Source organism: Saccopteryx bilineata, chromosome 4 (genome assembly GCF_036850765.1).
Source record: "Saccopteryx bilineata isolate mSacBil1 chromosome 4, mSacBil1_pri_phased_curated, whole genome shotgun sequence".
Taxonomy (NCBI): domain Eukaryota; kingdom Metazoa; phylum Chordata; class Mammalia; order Chiroptera; family Emballonuridae; genus Saccopteryx; species Saccopteryx bilineata.
Genome location: NC_089493.1, coordinates 177,491,231 through 177,513,051, shown reverse-complemented (window position 1 = coordinate 177,513,051; position 21,821 = coordinate 177,491,231).

The window sequence follows — 21,821 nt, the reverse complement described above, 5'->3', positions numbered from 1 at the left end:
TACTTTTGCACTCCATCGTCCTTTGCTACTGTTAATCTCCATCTTCTCCCCCTCTTTCTTTTTGTTGTTGTCACAGTTTAAATTTGGTTTTATTGTGTTCTTCTTGGAGCTTTTACTTGTGGCTCTGTTTTTTTTTTTGTTCTTTGTATCTGATTGGAGAACCCCCTTTAGTAATTCCTGGAGTGGGGGTTTTCTGATGATAAATTCTCTCATCTTTTCTGTATCTGTGAATGTTTTTATTTCTCCTTCATATTTGAAGGATAGCTTTGATGGGTATAGTATTCGTGGCTGAAAGTTTCTCTCTTTCAGGACTTTAAATATTGGGGTCCACTCTCTTCTAGCTTGTAGAGTTTCTGCTGAGAAATCTGATGATAATCTAATGGGCCTTCCTTTATATGTTGTATTCTTCTTTTCCCTGGCTGCCTTGAGAATTTTTTCTTTGCTGTTGGTTTGTGTCAATTTCATTATGATATGCCTTGGAGTAGGTTTGTTGGGGTTAAGAAAACTCGGTGTTCTGTTTGCTTCTTGAATTTGAGGCTTTAGTTCTTTCCACAGGCTTGGGAAGTTCTCATCTATTATTTGTTTGAGTATGTTCTCCATTCCATTTTCTCTCTCTTCTCCCTCTGATATACCTATTATTCTTATGTTATTCTTTTTGATGGAGTCAGATAATTCTTGTAGGGCTATCTCATTTTTTTTAATTTTTGAGTCTCTTTCTTCTTCTCTCTGTTGTGCCTCAAGTTGCTTGTCTTCTATTTCACTAATCCTCTCTTCTATCTGACCTGTTCTATTAGCTAAGCTTGTTACTTCGTTTTTCAGCTCGTGAATTGAGTTTTTCATCTCTGTTTGATTTGTTTTTATAGTTTCAATTTCTTTGGACATATATTCTTTGTGTTCATTGAGTTGTTTTCTGAGCTCCCTAAATTGCCTTTCTGTGTTTTCTTGTATTATCTCGGAGGATTTTTAGGATTTCTATCTTGAATTCTCTGTCATTTAGCTCCAAGGTTTCCAATATATTAAATTTTTTCTCCATAGATTTTTCCTCATCTAGCTGTGTTACCTCTCTTTCTTTTGTATCCATGATATTCGATTTTCTCTTCCTTAATGGCATCTGAGGGTGGTTTTGTTGATAGTATTAATGAGATTTAATAAAGAATAAAAAGTTAAAAAAAATAAAAAAATCAAAAAGAGTTGTGTTTTTTTTAAAAAAATTAATAATGAAATAAAGAAAAATAAAATAATAATTTTTAAAAAAAGGAAATTATTCCCCCCCTCCTTTTTTCCTCTCCTCTCCCCTTTTTCTTGAGAAAATCTTGTGGTGAACTGTGAATTATAACAAACAATGCCTGTGATGGAGGTCCTGAATTGGGGAAAAGTAATAAAGGGGCAAAAAAAAAAAAGAAAATAAAAGGAAAAAAAAAAAAAAAAAGGAGGGCGGTATGGACCCACAAAAAGCAAATAAGGAAAAAATTTGGGTCAAGAATAAAATGATTTGCTTTTAGGTGTTGGTGTTGTCTAAGAGTTATGATGAGAGGAATAAGAGAACAGAAAAATGGGGGGACAAATTAAAAAAATACTATTGTATTTAGTGGAACAAGAACTAGATAAAATGGAGAGCCAGGGATGGGAGCACTGCTAGTGAGTTAAAAAGGTAAAGTAAAAAACCCCCAAAATGCCACAAACATAAGTTTGAGATAAGATAATTTGTTTGTTATTGAGGTTTGAATGAGAGGAGATGTAAAGGAGAAAGGAAGAAACTAATATAGAGGGAGAAAAGAAAGAGAGAGAGAGAAAAAAAGAGGGAACCAGTAAAAGAAGAAAAAAGAAAGGAGAGAGAGAGAGTTAAGGGTTCTGGAGTGCAACCCTCATAGAGAGAAAGGAAGAGGAGAAAAAAGATAATGGGAGATGTAACACTTATGGGTAGTGTAGTTCAAGGAAAGGAGAGAGTAAGACCGGCAGAGAGTTAATCGGCCAAATTGGAGGAGGAAAAAAAGTATCAAGAATGAAGATAAGAGAAACAAACGAACAAATATAATAAAATGGGATAGGTTATAAAGTCTGCATATTATTCTTGATTTTGAGAGGTTATCTTCTTGTTTTTTCTTTTCTCTCCCTCTTCCTGGTCGGTGACTCTGTACCCCAGGTTCTGCCCCTTTGGTACGCTCAGGTAGAGGTTTGCAGTTGATAAGTCTCTATGGCAATGTCATGTATTGTGCTTTAGTCTCGTTGGGAGTCAAGGCTCATTAGCTTTCATAGGCTCCGACGGTGAGAGAGTCCGTGTTCCTGGAGCCTTTCTCCTAGTCTTTCCTTCCTCAATTAGTAGCCTGATAATCCAGCTTTGGGGTTGTTGCTGCCTCTGCCTGGATAGTAAGAGGTTCAAAGAGCTGGCAACTCCCCACTCTATTTCCACTCAGCACAGGGCTCTGGGTAAGGCTCAGTCAGTCAGAGCTGCTAGCATAATCAGGTGGGCTTTCCGCCCACTCAAAGACCTCTGGCTCTGCCACTCTGTCAGGTAACACAGGCGGGCACCCACTTCCGGGGTGCTTGGAGGAAACTCTCATTCACTATCTGCGCGCGCAGACCAGGATATCCGGCCAGTAGTCTCACGCTCTGAGTGAAACCCCAACCGCATGGAAATTTGCAGCGCTGGAATTCACTCTCGCTCCGTCCCCGTGCGCGGCTTTTGCAAGGCACTGGGGCGGCTCGAGATTCCGCTTTTGCCCACACAAAGGCCCCTGACTCTGCCCCTCTGTGCGATAACACGGGTGCACCCTGCCGAGGCACTCGGAGGAATCGCTCACTACCTATCTGCGCGCGCACACCAGGATATGAGGCCGGCCGCGTTTCCCTGAGTGAAACCCTCACCAGCACGGAAAATTTCCACCGTTGGAATTAGTTCTCGCTCCCTCCCGTGCGCGGCTTTCCCAGGGCGCTGGGGCTGCCCAGAGATTCTGCTTTCGGCCCACAGAAAGGCCTCTGACCCTGCCTCTCTGTGGGGCAACACGGATACCCACTTCTGGGGCTTAGGAAGAGATCTCTCGCCCACTAACTGCGCACCAACCAGGAGAACGAGTAAAATGGCTGCCCCGCTTGTCTTTCTTTGTTTGGGTTTGGCGCGAGTGTTAGCTTGTATTGCCCGGCTTGCCACAGGATCAGTTTTTCCTCCGCTAGGATCTCCGTGCCACAGCCTGGTTCGGCCTTTTGTGCGTGGCCTGGATGTATTCACCCCCTTTGCCCGCCTCAGTTTCTATATTCACAGTTACCAGAGAAAGCCGCCCTGTTTAGGTTAGTGAGGAAGGCGGAGCATTTCTTACTCCCTATTTCCTTCAGGATTTGGTTATATATTTAGCCAATTTTTCACTCGACCATACCTTCGGGTGTATTGTGAAGCATCTGGAGGCTCCAAGTATAGGTTTTTCTGTTTCTGGTTGAAGATCTTGTTGAGTTTTGGGGGAGATTTATTGGTATCGCTTCCTACTCTGCCATTACTCTGACGTCATCTCCTACCAATTGCTTCTTCATTCAATATCTCTTGACTGTTCTGAGTGCCAGGTACTGTGCTAATCACTAAAGGATACCAGATAAACTGAGATATAATCTCTGCTTCCAGGTGACTATAGTTGGTGTTTATCAAGGACCTTTCATGTCCCTAATCTTATGGGGTTGATTTTATACAACTCCCTGTGAGATATGAAAACGTTCTAGCTTAGGGCTTGGGTACATTCTACGGGCAGCAAAATGGGCATCAGAAAGAACCAGTAGTTAGAATTGTATTGATCTTCCATCCCCTCAAAGCAGAATGAGAACTTAAGAAATTAATCCTGCTTCAAGACTAAGTGTGGTATTCAAAGTATATTCTGTCCAAGTAGTAATGATAATGGTAATAGTAGCTGTTATTATGTGTTGAGAATTTACTAAGTGTCAGCCTCTGTGCTAAGGCCTTTGTGAGAATTCCTCCTTGAACACTGTCTATAACTCTAGGAGTCAGATGCTAAACTGAGGCTCAGAGAGCTTGTTAGTAGTATGTCCAAGGGTATCTAGCTACTGAGGCAATAAATGGAAATAAAAATTCAAGTGTGTATACAATGAAATACTATGCAGCCATGAAAAAGAAGGAAATATTACCTTTGTGACAGCATAGATAGACCTGGAGATTATTATGTTAAATTAAATAAACCAGGCAGAGAAAGACAAATACCCTATGATTTCACTCATGTGGAACGTAATGAACACAGTAAACTGAGGAACAAAGTAGAAACAGAGGTAAGGTCACAGGGAACCAATGAACAGCTGTCAGAGGGAAGGGAGAGGAGGGGAGGGGATCAAAGAAGGGATTAGCCAAATTTATATATATATCATATAGATACAGACAGCAGGGTAGCAATTCTCAGAGGAAAAGGGGGGATGTAGTTGGTGGGAATAGGGTATAATGGGGGGAAGAGACTTTGTATGGAGCATGAAGGGCACAATTCAGTGGGTAGAGAGTGTTCTATTGAGTGGGACACTTGAAACCATGTCAACACAATAAATTAAAAATAAAATAATTCAAGTGTGTATACTTTAGGGCTTGAACTTTTAATTATTACATTTTAGGTAGAACAAAGGAGCAAGTGATTCCACAGTTAAGTAGAGAAGTTAGGAAATCTTGGGAGAAAGAATAGTCAATATGTTTGGGCAGATGATCACTGAACATCTAGGAAATCTCTCAGCAGATTCCATGGCTCAGGTCAAAGAAAAAAGGGGAAATTACAGAAAAGGTTGAGTGGGGCACAGCCCTAAGAGAGTTCTGTGGGCACCAGAAGAAGAGTTTTCAGGAAGGATGATGATAGTGATGCAGACTGTATGAAGATGACGTTGGTTCTGAAAATAGGGATCTAAGGATTGAGGATGTACAATGCCACCTTTGTACTTGTTGGGGAGGAAAGAATTTTCCTCTATCCTCTTAAGTCCAGTGGCTGTGGGGTCAGTGAATTAAACCAACGAAAGACAGATTAACAGAGAAAAAGACATACAAGGTTTATATGCACTGGAGTTCATAGAATAGCAGTGGAAATTAGAATGGCTAAACATGGGGGCTTATATATCATTCTGAAAAATGGAGGGGGGCTTGGGCTTCAAGAAATGACAGACTGTGGGCAGTGAGTAGGAACTATCGGGGAGAACTAATGGAAGGTAAGGGTTATTTTAGTAGGGCTTGTTTATGCTGTGTCAGCGTGGTGCTGACTTTCTGTCTCCGGTGATAAGAGTCACTCTCTTCTTCTCGGTACAGAAGAGGGGGATACCTTCACCAAGGAAATTTATGCCACCTTTATAAAAAGAGATTTGTGCTCTGCTTTTAGGCAGAAAATGAGAGGGCAGAGAACTCTTCCTGCAGCTATTAATTCTCGATTGCATTCAGCTCAAAGTTATTCTATGCCAAAGTGGCCTATTTTGAGGCAGTGTATCTTGATCTCGTTCGTATCTATATCCTCTTCTAATAAATCTCATAATGTGGGATTGATGTTTTATGATTGGCAACCATGGTAGGGGATTATTGGCTATCAGCCCACTTTTTCCAAAGCAGAGGGTGTGTGTCCTTTAAATAGACAGAATTATTTCAGAATTATCTGAAATAGATTATTGGCTGAGACAGGTGCCTTATTCTAGGCACTTTGTGGCACAGGCACCAAGATCGGACCCAGAGTGCCAGGATTTTATTAGGGACAAATAAATGCCTGTGCAAGACGAAATAGGGAAAAAATTGGGAAGATGGGGAGAGTCAAGACGCAATGAGCCCTCAGTGAAGAAGAGATAGGAGGCTGGATGAGTCATCCTAAACTGCCATTCAGTCTAGAAAAGGTTCAGGAAGGTCATCAGATGGTCTTAAGATGGTGCCTGCCCTCTGAAGAGTCCGTGTCTCCTAGAATGGGTCTGTCTTAGCATCCTCTATGGACCCCGTCATATATGGCAGCCAGTCGGAGTCATGGCATTAGTGCCAATGTGGGGTTCAACTGGGACCCTATGTGACACTTCCTGCAGCAGGATGTGAGGGGAGCACAGTCTCAAGACTTCCCCAATTATCTGTCAGACACGCTTCAAAAGTAGGAAAGCTGTTTGCGCCAGTTTTGTAGTTGAGAAACTGAGACGCAAGACTATTGAGCTCTTTCCTCAAGGTCAAACGTTGCCTCCGTGATAGAAAGTGAGGTGGTCCAGGTGTGAATTTCCTCTCTCTCCAGAGACATTCAATGTAAAAGTTCTGCTAGAGAAGTTTTCTCAAACTTGAATGTGCACCAGAATCCCCTGAAAGGCTTGTTCAGAAAACAGTGACTGCTGAGGACCACCCCCAAAGTTTCTGATTCTAAGAGGGGGAGAGGGGCCTGAGAAGTTGCACTTCCACAGATTCCCAGGGGATGCTGAGACTGCGGGTGGGGAGAACAGACTCCGAGGCCCACTGCACTGGCTATGATACACTTTTCTGTTCTCTATGTTTATGTGCTTGCAATCAGAGCGTGGTGACAGGTGAGGGGAGGGGGAGAAACTGTCTTATTAAACTGACAAACTTGCCCAGTCCTTGCCCAGGCCAGACATTGTGCCTGAATTGTGGTCACTGAGTAATAAATATTTGTTAAATTGAATTTCTTTTACTTTGGGAAAATTTATGAAATACTCAACATAGTGAAAACAGACCTGTCTTTCCGGAGGAAAAACACTGGAGCTGACTCATATTTCTGCCAGAAAGGATTTATTCTTTAAGAGAAACATAAGCTGCCTTTGTTTTCCCCAGCCCTGTGACATTTGTCATCTTCTGTGATTCGACCACATTGCTGAAGCCAGGGAGCACAGGGGGACAGGAACCAGGTGGCAAACACACCTATGCAAATATGTACTTATCTATGTGTATACATGCGTGCAACAGCAAGCTCACGGGAAGATGAGCTGCTGTTAGTTTTCCCATCTGATGATAACTGTAAGAGTTCCCTCCCTTCAATCAGGCTGCCGGGTTTCTTATTTTATACAGTCTGATGACAAGCAGATGGACCTGGCAAGACTGTGTCTTTGCTGCAGCTGCTGCCTGGTGGGGGTAGGAATGACCTGAAAAGTTCAGTCCATAGTGGCCACAAGTAACAACAACACTGGGCGCCAAGCACTGAGCTAACAGCTTTACATCCATATTTTATTTAATCATCACAAAAAAATATGATGTTGGCGTCATTCTTACTCCTTTATCACTAATTACGAGCATCAGGCAGAGATAAATAACATGGCTTAGCTATGTGGCTGGTGAGAGATACAGCCATGATGTGAACCCTGGTCTGTTCGACTACAGTATTTTTACTCTCAATCACCAACTGTATGTATAGATATCCATTCCTATGTCCATCCATTTATCCATCGGTCCCACGGAACAGAGTCACTCAGCCCATCCAGTGCATAAAGCGAAGCAGTAATAAAAGCAGAAAGAAGACAGGTGACTTCCCCAGTGTCGTGAAGTGAATGAGCAACAGACCCAGAACGAGAACAAAGGTCCCCACGTACCCTGAGTCGATGTCAATGCCTTTCCTAGTTACCATGTCCTGGTACTTAAAGCATCATTACTACTCTCTCTCACTTTGTGCTTCTCCATGACAACTGGACATCCTTTAGAGATCCCTCTCATGACTCAAGGCTGATGTGATTTGAGCCCTGTCTGTACTTTCTTGTGCTACAAGGCCACTTCATTTCCCTCCCGCCCCCTCATTCCTGTCAGCTTAGTAGTCTGAGTATATTCTCCAGTTACAATCATTTAATTTCTCCTCAAGTCATTGACCCTGCACGTCAGGTCTGATTTAACAGGAACTTCAGGGTGAGGGACAACTTCATCTTGCTGGTGGCATTGCTAAGGGAATGGACCCATGAAAGCCATGGAAGATCACTTGCTCACTCTCTTTCATTGTAAATTGTTACCCAACAACGACAAAATAAACATTTGGGGGCCTTCGTCGCATGGACAAGCAAATGATAACACAAGTTTGGCTATGACTGCAATCGGTATAGTTGCTCACCTTCTCATTTAGACCCGGAGACAACCTGGCCAGGTTAGCCCCAGCACCTTTATCGTCACATCTTCCAAAGCGAAGACATTGCCCAAGTGAAAAGAAATTGCTTTTCCGTTCTTTCCTGAAGACATCATGTCATCCATTTCCATCAGTATTCTGTAGAAGTTAACATGCTGTTCCCCATTTTGCATTACCAGAGAGGGTAATGGTAAAGATGAGGTTGATAACTGGTAATGCCTTGAATACATTACTGTTTCAACCACTGAGGAAAAAATGAATTCCAAGCAAGATTGAGGACTTCTTGCTTCTCTCATCTTCTACCAAACTCCTATCAAAACAAAATGCCTTTTGTATCCTCTTATATTCTCTCATTAGGTTTAAATTATTCCAACCAGCATTGATACTTCCCTGTTCCCACTTATTTATAATAGAGACTCTGGACCTTATTAGCCATAGGAGCTGGGAACTTTGATTCTTAGAAGCAGTAGTTTCCAAATTCTGGTATAAGAATGGATGTTTGCATGTTTCCCCCAGTCCATGGTAGAGTAAATACGTAAATCTGTATACTGTATAGATTGCAAGAGTTGTCACTCCCCAATCTTCATGAGATGTCCACTGAGCCCTGCCTGCTTCCTCAGCACAGTCTGCCCGCCACCAGGAAGAGCATAATGCCCAACAGGCGTTTAATACCTCTCTTCTGAGTAAATGAACAAATGCAGTGTCCTATTTTGGGAAGAGCTGTTCTTTATTCTGTGATTATATCCCTTTGTCCTGTTAAAAAATATTTGAAAGGAAACAATGATGATAGGTAGAAGTTATTTTTAATGCCCTTACTTATTAAAAACAAAAGACTAAGGATTCTGTCTTGGTCATCTAAATTTGATTTTTTAAATTTTGTTGGGTTGAGAATATAACAACCTGGAAATCACTAGTGTGATCTAATTTTCTTATGTCAAAATGGGAGCATTGTTGCCTAGTGAGAGGAAATAACTTGCCTAAATCTTCAGTAACTGGATTATTACCTGTTCTCCCATGTCCTCTTTTCTTTCATAGAGTGATAATTATAAACTGCTCCTTCCTTCCTTCCTTCTACTCTTCCCTACCCTCCCCTACCCTCCCCTACCCTCCTTTTCTCCCTTCCTCCCTTCCTCTCTCCCTCCCTTCCTCCCTCCCTTCCTCCCTCCCTCCCTTCCTTTTTTCTTTCCTTCCTTCCTTTCTTCCCTCCTTTCTCTCTTTCTTTTTCTTTCTTTCTTTCTTTCTTTCTTTCTTTCTTTCTTTCTTTTGTTTTTGGGAGTAATTGTGGTCTTTGAAACAATATTGTAAGCTCCTTGAGGATGTGAATCATGCTATTGATATATTCTTTTCTGCAGTGTTAACAGCACTTTTTGTTTGGAGCACTGTGCATTGAACTGAACTTCTGCCTTGAAGGCTAAGCTAAGTGAGTACAGATAAAAACAATGAGTTTCCCCACCCTCCCTACCTTTTCTTTTTGGATATTAACCCCTTACCTGATAATATGGTTTTCAAAAAATTTCTCTCCTTTTTTTTTTTTTCGTATTTTTCTGAAGTTGGAAACGGGAGGCAATCAGACAGACTCCCGCATGCACCTGACCGGGATCCACCTGGCATGCCCACCAGGGGGGCGATGCTCTGCCCATCTGGGGCATTGCTCTGTTGCAACCAGAGCCATTCTAGCGCCTGAGGCAGAGGCCATAGAGCCACTCCCAGTGCCCGGGGCCAACTTTGCTCCAATGAAGCCTTGGCTGCAGGAAGGGAAGAGAGAGACAGAGAGGAAGGACAGGGGGAGGGGTGGAGAAGCAGATGGGCGCTTCTCCTGTGTGCCCTGGCCAGGAATCAAACCCGGGACTCCTGCACGCCAGGCTGACACTCTACCACTGAGCCAACCGGCCAGGGCAATTTCTCCCTTTCTTTAGGTCATATTTTCATTTTGTTAATTATTTCTTTTTCTGTGTAGAACCCATTGAGTTTGAAGTTGTCCCATTTGTTGATTTTTTTTTTTTTTGCTTTTGTGGTTTGAGCTCTTTGCATCATGTCCAAAAAATAATTGCCAAGACAAATGTTGAATAGCTTCTTCTCTATGTTTTCTTGTAGGAATTTTATGGTATCAGATCTTATGTTTAAGTCTTCGATATATTTCGAGTTAATTTTGTGAGTGGTGTGAGATAGGGATCCAATTTCATTATTCTGCTGGTGTTTCTCCAGTTTTCCCAGCACCATTTATTAAAGACATTATCCATTTCCCATTGGGTGTTCTTGGATCCCTTGCTGAATATTAGTTGACCATATATGCTGGAAATTATCCCTATTCTGTTTCATTGGTCTATGTGTCTATTTCTGGGTCAGTGCTATACTGATTTTTTACTATGTCTTTATAGTATAATTTGAAATTGGAAAGCAATAAGCACATGAAAGATGCTCAACATCATTAATCATTAAGGAAATGCAAATCAAAACTGCAATAAGATACCACCTGTTACCTGTCAGAATGATTATCATTCAGAGGACAAAAAACAACAGGTGCTGGCAAGGATGTGGTGAAAGTAGAACCCTATGCACTGCTGATAGGAATGCAATTGGTCCAACCACTATAGAAAACAATATGGAGTTCTTCAAAAAAATGAACATAGATCTACCATACTATCCACTAATTTCACTTCTAGGTATATACCCAAAAGAAATGAAAACAGGATTGTAAAGAGACATATACACTCCCATGCTTATTGCAACATTAGTCACAATAGCTAATATATGGCCTGACCAGGTGGTGGCATAGCGGATTGAACACCGAACTGGGACATGGAGGGCCCGGGTTCAAAACCCCAATGTCACCAGCTTTAGCGCAGGGTCACTGGCTTGAGTGTGGAATCATAGACATGACCCCATGGTCTCTGGCTTGAACCCAAAGGTCACTAGTTTGAAGCCCATAGTCACTGGCTTGGGTTCAAGGTCACTGGCTTGAGCACGAGGTCACTTGCTCTGCTGTAGCACCCCCGGTCAAGGCACATTTGAGAAAGCAGTCACTGAACAACTAAGGAGCTATAATGAAGAACTGATGCTTCTCATCTCTCTCCCTTCCTGCTGTCTGTCCCTCTCTCTGACTCTCTCTCTGTTTCTGTCAAAAAACAAAATGAAACAGAACAGAAAACAATAGCCAAGATATGGAAACAACCTAAATGCCTATCAACAGATAGATAGATAGATTAAAAAAATAGGTGGTATATATACAATGGAATATTATACAAGCATGAGGAAGAAGGTTATCCTGAGACTGGCACCCGCACAGGTGGACCCTGAGCACATTACATTAAGTGAGATAAGTCAGAACAAAAAGGCAAATGCTGCATAATATCACTTATATGTGAAACTTTAAAAAGTCATTTATAAGAAAAAACACAGTAAAACTGTGGTTTCCAGGGGGTGAAGGGGTGGGAGGATAAGATTGGTGTCGTTCAAGGATACAAACCTGTAACATGTACTAAATAAGCCATAGTTTTAATGCCAGCATTGTGAATTTAGACATTATTGTACTATAATTATGTAATATGATAAATACCTATTTCAGAGTATGAATGAAGACAAGGAAAACGAAACTAAGCCTGAACCTGACATGCATATCAAATAGAAATCTGTTATCTGATCAGTCCCATGTATGGACATACATTGATTTATGACAGATCAATCAGTTCATAAAAGTAGTCGAACACAGAGCATTCATCTTGGATGTGAATTTTGAGACTAGGTTTGCCAAGATGATTGACATCCCCTTTTCATCCAAACCTCAAAAACATTTAAAAAAGAAGAGGAGAAGACATTCTTTCTACTACATCTCATTTAATACTGTGATATTGCAAGAAAGGGCCATATTTCTAACATTTAAATCAAAGATAAACTAGGTAGCTACAAACACCTAAATGAAATAAACTTTATTAATAATGCAATGAACATTAAAAAGATCTAGTATAAAATATCACAATTTACTTTTGTCTAGGCATTTCCTATAGATGCTTGAAAAAAAGTAATCACTCTTTGTTTCTGTTATAATTTTGCACATTTCTACTTTACCTATTATTAGCAATTTATAAAAATTGAATTAGTAATTTGTTTGAAATCTCCTTTTACACTAACAGATCCGAGCGCACACTCTTACTAAATTGACCGGCTCTATTAAAGACTGTTTTTCTCTGTCTGGTTCCAACTGCAATTATGTTTTATTTTTACTTCTAATTTCAATTTTTAATTTCTTATATAAGTTTGTCATTGTTTCTATAAAAGAAAAACTTCTAACTTAAACAGTAATATAGTAAAGAAAGCTTCCCCTTTCTCCTTTGTTTCTTTATATTATCTGAGTTTATGCCCTTGAACGCATTAATTGTGCAACTTAAAAATTATACAATGAAAGTAAAAAATAGAATTAAGTCCCAATCTAGTAGAGGATTGAGTCCTACACTTTGTGGCTGCTTCTAAATTTGTCCACGATAATCAAACCAATTAAAACAAAATATATAAAACCTGATTAGATTCAGGAAACGTTTTTCTGCAATGTTTTATTATTAATCTATCTGAGACATTTAAATGCAGCCCAAAGCGTTGCCATAAGATAGATCATTAAGGATGCGCCAGACTGGCAACTTGATTTTCACAGCAAAGCCCGTCCTCCAAGAGGGTGGCACTGCGTAATTTGGGAATGGCAGATCGGAGAAGACCCATTCGGTATCAGTGTTCCAATCAAACACGTGGCTGCGAGCCTTGGAATGTCACTTGTCTTTCTCCTGCCGCTAAATGTCAGCTGGGGAGAGCCTGTTCTTAAGAAGAAGGAAGGAAAAGATAAAAGAGAAAGACACCGTCTTTCTGAAGTTGTCCCGATGCCATTCCAGGTGCTCTCCGTGCACTCGTAGCCTCTGGGTGAAGTCAGCCAGGCAGGCGGCCGCCAGCTGGGGGGGCAGAGTTCCTACCCCACGCCAGGTCTGCTTACAGGAGGTTATTCATTTCTAGGAGAATGACAAAGCTCCCTGTGTGTATGCCACAGCCGTGGACCAAATGGGTGAGGTCTAGCTCGCTCGTGGACTTACCCACTTGTGATCTGAAGGCTGTTCTGACTTTTTAATTTTAGTGTTATTTTTTGTTTTGTTTTGTTTTGTTTTTCAGGGACAGAGAGAGAGAGAGAGAGAGTCAGAGAGAGGGATAGATAGGGACAGACAGACAGGAACGGAGAGAGATGAGAAGCATCAATCATCAGTTTCTTGTTATGACACTTGAGTTGTTCATTGACTGCTTTCCCATATGTGCCTTGACCGCGGGCCTTCAGCAGACCGAGTAACCCTTTGCTTGAGCCAGTGACCTTGGGTCCAAGCTGGTGAGCTTTTTTTTTCTTGCTCAAGCCAGATGAGCCCGCGCTCAAGCTGGCGACCTCGGGGTCTCAAACCTGGGTCCTCCACATCCCAGTTCGACACTCTATCCACTGTGCCACCGCCTGGTCAGGCTGTTCTGACTTTTTAGACAGACTGGAAAACCTGCATGCTTGTGTGTGCATGCATCTGTTTGTGTGTGTGTGTATGTGTGTGTGTGTGTGTGTGTGTGTGTGTGAGTGTTTAAATGTTAGGGATTTATCAGAAGGATGCAATGTGCAAGGCCAGGGCAAAGATTGCTCATTTGTTTGAGACTCGTAAAGTTTATAAAAGGTTATGCTTTAAGATTTACATTTGAGCTTATTACATTTATAAGGACATTTTCATTTGCAAAGTGCTTTTACAATGCAATCTCTAATTTAATCCCGGTAAGAATCTGCTGATATTACTAAACCAGGCATAATTACCACTGTTCTTTCCCAAGATGATGCAACTAAGGTTACACTACTTGCCTGAGGTCACGTAATTGCTAAGTGCCACAGCCAGGTGTTCAACAGAGGACTCTGATCTATAAACACAGCATTCTCTCTCTGTTCTCAGAGTTGATGACCGGTAACCATAGAATAACTAATTTGTTTGTCTTTTTGGTAGCTCTAATTCTTGATTGCATCAAATAGCTGTGAAATCTGGTTTATCTTTTGATGGTAAGAACATTTCTCCCCCTCTGGTGTAAAAAGAAAAATTTCTCATAAATTTGCAATAATAATACTTCTGACATTCAAATTGTCATCACACAGATGATCTCATTTGAATTGCAGAACAACTCTTTAAGATGAGCAGGCAAGACAGAGTTCCTGTGATAGTTAGTGTCCATAAGCTATTCATTTCTTACACAGAGGAAGTGCTTCATTAGCCCATCAAAGGCACTTCCTGCCTAGGACAATTTCTCCTGAACTTCTCGGCTAGCATTGCTTATTTTCGTTGATCTTGACTTTTCCCCTGAATACCTTTCTGTACTCCATTTTCTCCATATCCTGCAGCCTGAAAACCCTGTCCTTCTATTCAGCCCTGGCATCCAGTACTCTAAACTTGCCAGAGAGTTATACATCTCCACTTATTTAGGGATGAGCCAGTTAAACCCATTTTATAGGCAGAGAAACTGAGGCCCACAAACTTATCTGACTTACCTTGAGACTGCCTGCCACCCTTGACCAATATAGATGTTGAAACTTGGTCACCGTGAAGACCCATCCTGGAGTCTCCCACACCGGAGTTGCCGTCTGGAGCAAACGTATTTTCTCATGTCTCTGGGGTGTGTCTTACACATCAGATGAGGAGGCATGCTCTTTGCTATAGTGATTTCAGGGGCTCTCACGTTTCCCTAAATAGCTTTACCAGTGGTTGACTTTTGCCGGAAATCCACCTTTGGATACAAACTTCATTTCTATCTTTCCCTGTCCCTAGGACGGTGATTGTAAACATCATTGGGAGGGGTAAATATTAATCCCCTCTTCATCACTAAGCTAAGTTCTCGGTCTCTTTGGGAACAGGATAGAGGAGAGAGAATGTGAGGACAGAGTGTGGTGGGGGTGCAGTAATAGTCATAAGGCCAGCTGCTTGCTGCGTTCCAGGCAGTCACCTAACTCTACGGGCATCTTGTCATCTATTCTCCAAAACAGGTCCATGATGCATCATGTAATCAGAAGGAAAATATTAGCTTATATAGAAGAAACAATGTTTTTCCAAGGCCATAATGTTTGAAACAGATTTTTGTTTGTTTGTTGTTCGATATACCCAAGATTATACCTTTCTATTATACCCTCTTTCTTCCTAAGGTGAAATATTCCCAAGGAATCAGAAAAAAACTGACTTTTGTTTAAATGCAAAAGTAACCATAGAGCTTCCTGTTATTTCCGATGGAAAAGACACCTCTCTCTGATTTCTGTGTCCCATACCAGTGCCCTTGGACCTCAGCATTGATGCATGCGCATCTCCTTTCAGTTATGCTCTGTTGATCTCAGGCCTGAAGAATTGGATAGCCTACTCAGCAATTTTTAACAAAAAAAGACTAGTAAGGATTATTTTCCACCTGGCTGATGTCACTGAAGCCCTGAAGACTGTCACTGACACCTAGAGCAATTCATCCTGGAAATGATTCCGCTCACACCTGCCTCGGGGCAGCCCTCTGTGATGGGGGAAGTCAGGCGGAGTCTGTGGCCTCCCCAGGATCGCTAGTGGTCCCCCTGTCCTTCTCAGGCCTAAGCCTCCTCCTCTTCTATGGAGGCCCAGGGTGTAGCACATTGCACGCTGCTGTGCGTTTCTGCCTCTTTTCTCTATGTGCCTCATTTTCTACAAAAAAAAAAAAAAAAAAAAAAAGGATGAGGTTTTCCAGGAAGGAAATATTAGGCATGATTCAGCAGGTTGGGGAACAATTGGTGTTGGATTCGGTAGAAGACATTTCCAGCACTTTTGAAAGTTTATCCCCAAGAAGGCCAAGTGATGGTAGAGAAAGCTCAGACATGTAGCTGCTCTCGGCCTCGGATGGTTACACTGAGTGACCACACTCCAGCCAGCAACCCATTGTGCCTACGGTTTGAACTGGCAGAGTTCAGTCCAGCCCTGCAGGAGGCGAAGACCGCCACTGATGTGTGTACAGGAGTCCCTTCTCAGGTCCTGGTCCTCTAAATCAAGTGGGCGAGTATGACACATGCAGGGACCACCCTGGAGGGGTGGAACTGTCCGGAGGGACTGTCCGGAGGGACTAATGTTCATGGATTCTGAATTGGAGAATGACTGCTAATGGGTCCAAAGTTTCTTTATGGGATGGTGAAAACGTTCTGCTAAATGTGCGGTGACTGCACAGCCCTGTGAGTATACTAAAAGCCATTGAATTATACATTTTAATGAATTGTGTGGCATCTGAATTACATTACAATAAAGTTGATTTTTTTTTTTGAAAGGCCTCAGAGTCTAACCGAGCTTTTTTCAATGTCTCAGCCCATCTTCTTGTTGGTTTTTACCTTGAGAAATGTGTGCTCTTTGGGACAAGTCATGCTTCTCCTAAAATAAAGGCAATATATTATTTCTGTAGAATATTTAGGGCAAAGCTACATACTGGGGTTTTTCTTTTTTCTTTTTCTTTTTTGTATTTTTCTGAAGTTAGAAGCAGGGAGACAGTCAGACAGACTCTCGCATGCACCAGACCGGGATTTACCCAGCAATCCCAGCAGGGGGTGATGCTCTGCCCATCTGGGGCATTGCTCCATTGCAGCTTGAGCCATTCTAGTGCCTGAGACAGAAGCCATGGAGCCATCCTCAATGCCCGGGACAACTTTGCTCCAGTGGAGCCTTGGCTGCAGGAGGGGAAGAGAGAGATAGAGAGGAAGGAGAAGGGGAGGGGTGGAGAAGCAGATGGGCGCTTCTCCTGTGTGCACTGACTGGGAATCGAACCCTGGACTTTCACACACCAGGCCAATGCTCTACCATTAAGCCAACTGGCCAGGGTAGGACTGCACTTATTTTTTATGCAGCTGATAGTCTAGAAATATTATAATTTTCTCTTTGATGTGACATCAGTCACACTTTTCTGGAGGCAAATTAGATCTTATTTTAGGGGAACTAAGAAGGACCATCCATCCCAAACACCTACCTTTTCCCCCAAAAGCCAGTTATTCAATCTTTGGGAATAAGACTTGCAGTCTCTGTCTCTCTTTGTAAATCTAAATCTTATGTTGAATTAATATTTTAAATCTTCAACTTAAAGTGAACTGTTTGATCCTTTGTATCCTCTACGACAATGGATGTGATGATTACAATAGTGTTAAAATTCTTGAAGAAGGGTTTGAAAGGTGAAGCAGGAACTTGAGGTGGGAATGAACAGAAAGAAGATACGAAGTTACCAAAAATAGTGTTTACCAAATTGAAAGTCTATAAATGAAAGCTAAGGGGAAAAAGAGGTGAAAAAAACAGAGGTCGGGACGGCCTGGCTCCATTCACTCCATGCAAGTTGAACAGGGAAGAGAATGCTGCTCAGAAGAAAAGGGAGTCTTTAACAAATTCTATAAAAAGGGATTCACTCTACAGGTGTGTGCACTTAGAAAAATGTTCTTGATTAGATGAGGGAAAGGAAGAAGAAAAGGTTAAAAAAATAAAATGGTAATAGATAGAAGACGAAATCCATTAGAATAAAGACCAAAAGCATTCCTTTGATCTAGGATTCCATTCACCTCAAGCTATCAGCAATGTGGGTGACTCAGGACAGAATGAGAGTAGTCATATGGGAAATGTATTGTTTTTATGCCAAGCTCTCCTGCCCCTCCAGACGCAAAAGATTCTTCTGGGACCTGGTCTCTATACAAACTCCCCTCCTAAGATTCCTGTAGAAGCAGGCATGCTTTCACATGACCCCTCCCAGAGAGCCAGAACCATTGTCTACGAGTGAACATGCGACTGATCTATATAAAGAAGTTTTCTTCCTCAGGGTTTCTGGCACCCAGTAATTGTTTTCTCAGTAAATGATTGAGCAAAGTTTATTACGGGCTACAATATTATTTTAACATCCAACTACCCAAAGGGAACTCTGAACAGGATATTTGCAGTTGGTGTTTCTAATAGAGGTTGATGTTGTTATTTGTTCTGTGGAGAGTTACTTTCTACTCCCTGGAATTGAAAAGCAAAAAGTAAAAAACAAAACACGTAAAACTCTAAAGCTATTTGACAAATTGATATTGCAGATATCTCCTGCTTTGTAAAGGTTCATGTTACGACACTTGGCTTTTGCAAAAGACCTCCATTAGTAGGGCAACAATTATTTTCATAAAAGGGAAAATCCTTTCTGAGTTTCTTCCGATTAGGGAAAACAGGTACTAATGTAGGTCTTTATGAAAGGCAAGTGTCCTATTTTAAACTTACAGAAACTGGGGGATACCTTTCGCTTTATGCCATTTTAGCTTAGGACATGTTTCATAGAAAGATTCTACTTTCAGATAGTGTGTGTGTGTGTGGGGGGGGCTGTATTGAATTGATTTATAATAGCCCAGACCACACACAATAAACCAGTAATTGAATCAAACACATCGTAAACATCCATCTGGACTTCGCCCCCTGGCTGAGTAGATAGTGCTGTTTTAAATTTTTAAATTCATGATAAAATACTTAAGCTGGTGTAATATAATCATAGGGCATTAGCGTGAGGGATAAGCTCACCTCTCTTGCTTTGCCACTTAAGGAAGGGGGAGAATGCATTGCTACTACCGATGATGACATTTCAGGGTCAAAATCACTGCTATTGCTAGGCAAATATTCACGCAGAAGGAGCTATTGGAAGCAGAGAAAAGCCTGGGGGCCTGGTTCTAGCTCCATTAATTCTGCCCATTCCCAGCTGTGTGAACTAGACAGAAAGCTTTTCCCCTCTCAGCCTTGATTGCCCTATTTGTAGAATTATGGTATAAGATTAGAACATCAATAAGTCTTGATTCTAAATATGGCGTGCGTCCAGGACACCTGGACATTGAACCAGACAGTACCTAAACATCATTACTGCTCTATGAATGACATTATAGGAACAAGTTACTGGCTCTGGCCAGTTGGCTCAGTGGTAGAGTATGGTCCTGGTATGTGGATGTCCTGGGTTCATTTTCTGGTCAGAGCGCACAGGAGAGGCAGCCATCTGCTTCTCTACCCCTTCCCATCCTCTCTTTCCCTCCCTCCCTCCCTCCCTCCCTCCCTCCCTCCCTCCCTCCCTCCCTCTCTCCCTTCCTCTCCCTCCTTTTCCCTCCCCCTCCCAAGGCCAAGGCTCAATTGGTTTCATTGAGGTGGGCCTGGGTGCTGAGGATGGCTCCATGGCCTCCACCTCAGGCCTAAAAATAACTTGGTTGCTGAGCAACAGAGCAATGCCCCGGATGGGCAGGGCATTGCCCCCTGGGGGTTTGTAGGATGGATCCCAGTTGGGGCGTATGTGGGACTCTGTCTCTCTGCCTCCCCTCCTCTCATTTAATAATTTTTTTTAAAAAAAGGACAAGTTACAATTTGGATTCAAAGGAACTTGTGTATAAATGTCAGATCTGCAACTTAGTAGTTGTATAATCTCTTTCTGAAGTCACTTAGATCATTTAAAACTCAGTTTGTCTGAAATTAAAAATGGCTATAAGTTAGTATAGTAATGTCTATCTTAAAGAGTTTTTGTAGAGTACAAAGTATTGCATATGAAGATACTTAGACTTTTATGTTTTTCATGGTAGTGAAAGTGGTAGAAATGCTAACAGTAGTGACACCAGGCAATGCTTATTGCACAGTAACTATGCTATACACTAATAAATTTCCCCATTTTATAGTTCGAGAAAAAGGCTCAGAAATTCAGGTTACTGGCACAATGACGCAGTTAATAAATAGTGGTGCTCAGATGCAAACCTGGGGCGATCTGAGTCTGGAGTGAGCTCCTACCCACTGTGTTACCCTGATTTATTCCTCCAGTATAAAATAGATTCACGTTTATATATGGCAGTTTCTACTTCCAGCAATGTTCTTGTTCAAAACAAAGACTTCTCCCGAGAATACCAGAAAAGCTACACCCAAAAAATCTGATTGAAGATATTGGAACCTCAAGGCAGTGAACCATCAAGGGATAAGCCACCGGAGGAAAGAAGAACTCAGAAAGGTGAATAAGCCACTGGAGGAAAGAAGAACTCAGAAAGGTGAACCTGACATTCAGCACCATTTTTTTTTTTTTTGAGACATTGACCAATTAAAAAACTGCACCTCAAAGGCTGAAAAACCAAGTGGAACTTTTGGGAGTTTTGTGAAGCTGGGGGAAACAAGTTGTAGGCCAAAGCCCATTCAGAGGGGCTCCCAAGTTTTTAATTGTGACCTTATTCCAATAGTAAGGGTGAGTTGGAAATACATTAGTCCTCATACAAGGTTGAAGTCTCCCTTAAAAGAAACGCAATCCATAATTTTGTTAAAATGATCTGTTCCTACTCAAAAATCCTGCTAGAAGCAAAATCAGATCTCTGGAGGCAGACTGTATCATTCGGAGCCTCAGAGGCCCCCTGGAATTTAAAAAGTAAAAAGATCCCTGAGTGTCAGGAAAGACAAGAATTGACCAGTGACTACCAGAACATAACAAGACTGCAAGAGATTCAGTATTGGAGTTTCAAGATGGCAGCAGAGTAGGTGAAAACGACGCTCACCTCCTCCCAGCATCAAACTGGATTTACAGCTAAATTACGCAGAAATCAACCTGAATGACCAACTGAAGGACAGCTGAGTAGGAGTATTCTATCTGAGGATTTATAGAAGAAGCTACATAGACACTGGCAAGAAGGGTGGAGACACGGAGAGGGCTGACCCCTCACCCATGTGTAGCGGCTGAGAAGCCAGAGGGATCTCTCTGCTGCAAAAGTTCTCCCTGAGGAACATGGGGTCTCAACCCCAGGCTGGGACCCCCAATCCACCGCACCAGGGCTAGGAAGTGGAGCCCTAACTGCCTGACCATTGTATGCAAAGAACTTAACTAGTACCTGGCACATTCAAGGTGCTCTATTAGTGTTAGTCTCCCCCCTTCACCTTTTTCCTTTCCTATATTAATTATGAAAGTTTCTTTTGACTTCTGTGCAGGGCCTATTATGACCCTGTCAGAAAACAAGGAATAACAAAGGGCTCGGGTGCAGATCAGTTTTATTATCAATAATATGAACACCTCTGTGAAAATTCAGTTCCTCGGATGTGTGGGGAAAAGACATAATGCAGATGTTTACAAGTAATAGGTACTTCTTGAAAAGTTAGCATCCAATTGCAAAAAAAAAAAAAAAAATCAGGTAATAGAGAAATTTCTCAGACTTCAAGGACAATAACCGATATTCACAGGACTGTTTGGGGAGTCCTCTAATGCATTCAGTTCTGGTGGAATGGTCTCAGAGGTTATGATTTCCCTTTCTATTTCATTCCTTACAATCTTTCCCGTGTCATAATAGAAGATGATTTGATGTTTCCTGTACTCCAATTCTTTCTGTTTGCATAATCTCAAAATTTGTATTAAGTGTACTTGTCCTGTTGGGGTTCATAGTCTCTATATCATCAACCTACCCAGAACATGATGTTAAATGCCATGCACTAAGCAATTGTTACCCAAGTATAGCAAAAGCAAAATGGTAGGGAGGGGTGGCTATCACTCTCTATCCTGGAGAGGATCAAGGTCGTCTGGTTGGCAATGCCCCTCTTTCAAAGGTCCCCAAACCATTGTAATATATGTTGCCTTTCTACCGTATTTATTCACTTGGTAATATTGTAAGAACTAGATGAGGCAATATATGTAAAGTCTTAGAATATAGAAAAATTTTAATAACTATTAGTTATAAAGGCAAGACTGATGATAATGGTGGTGGCTTGTGTTCTATAATAGAAGTTGAAGCCAAGTGTAAGATAAATAGGAGGAAGTTATTCC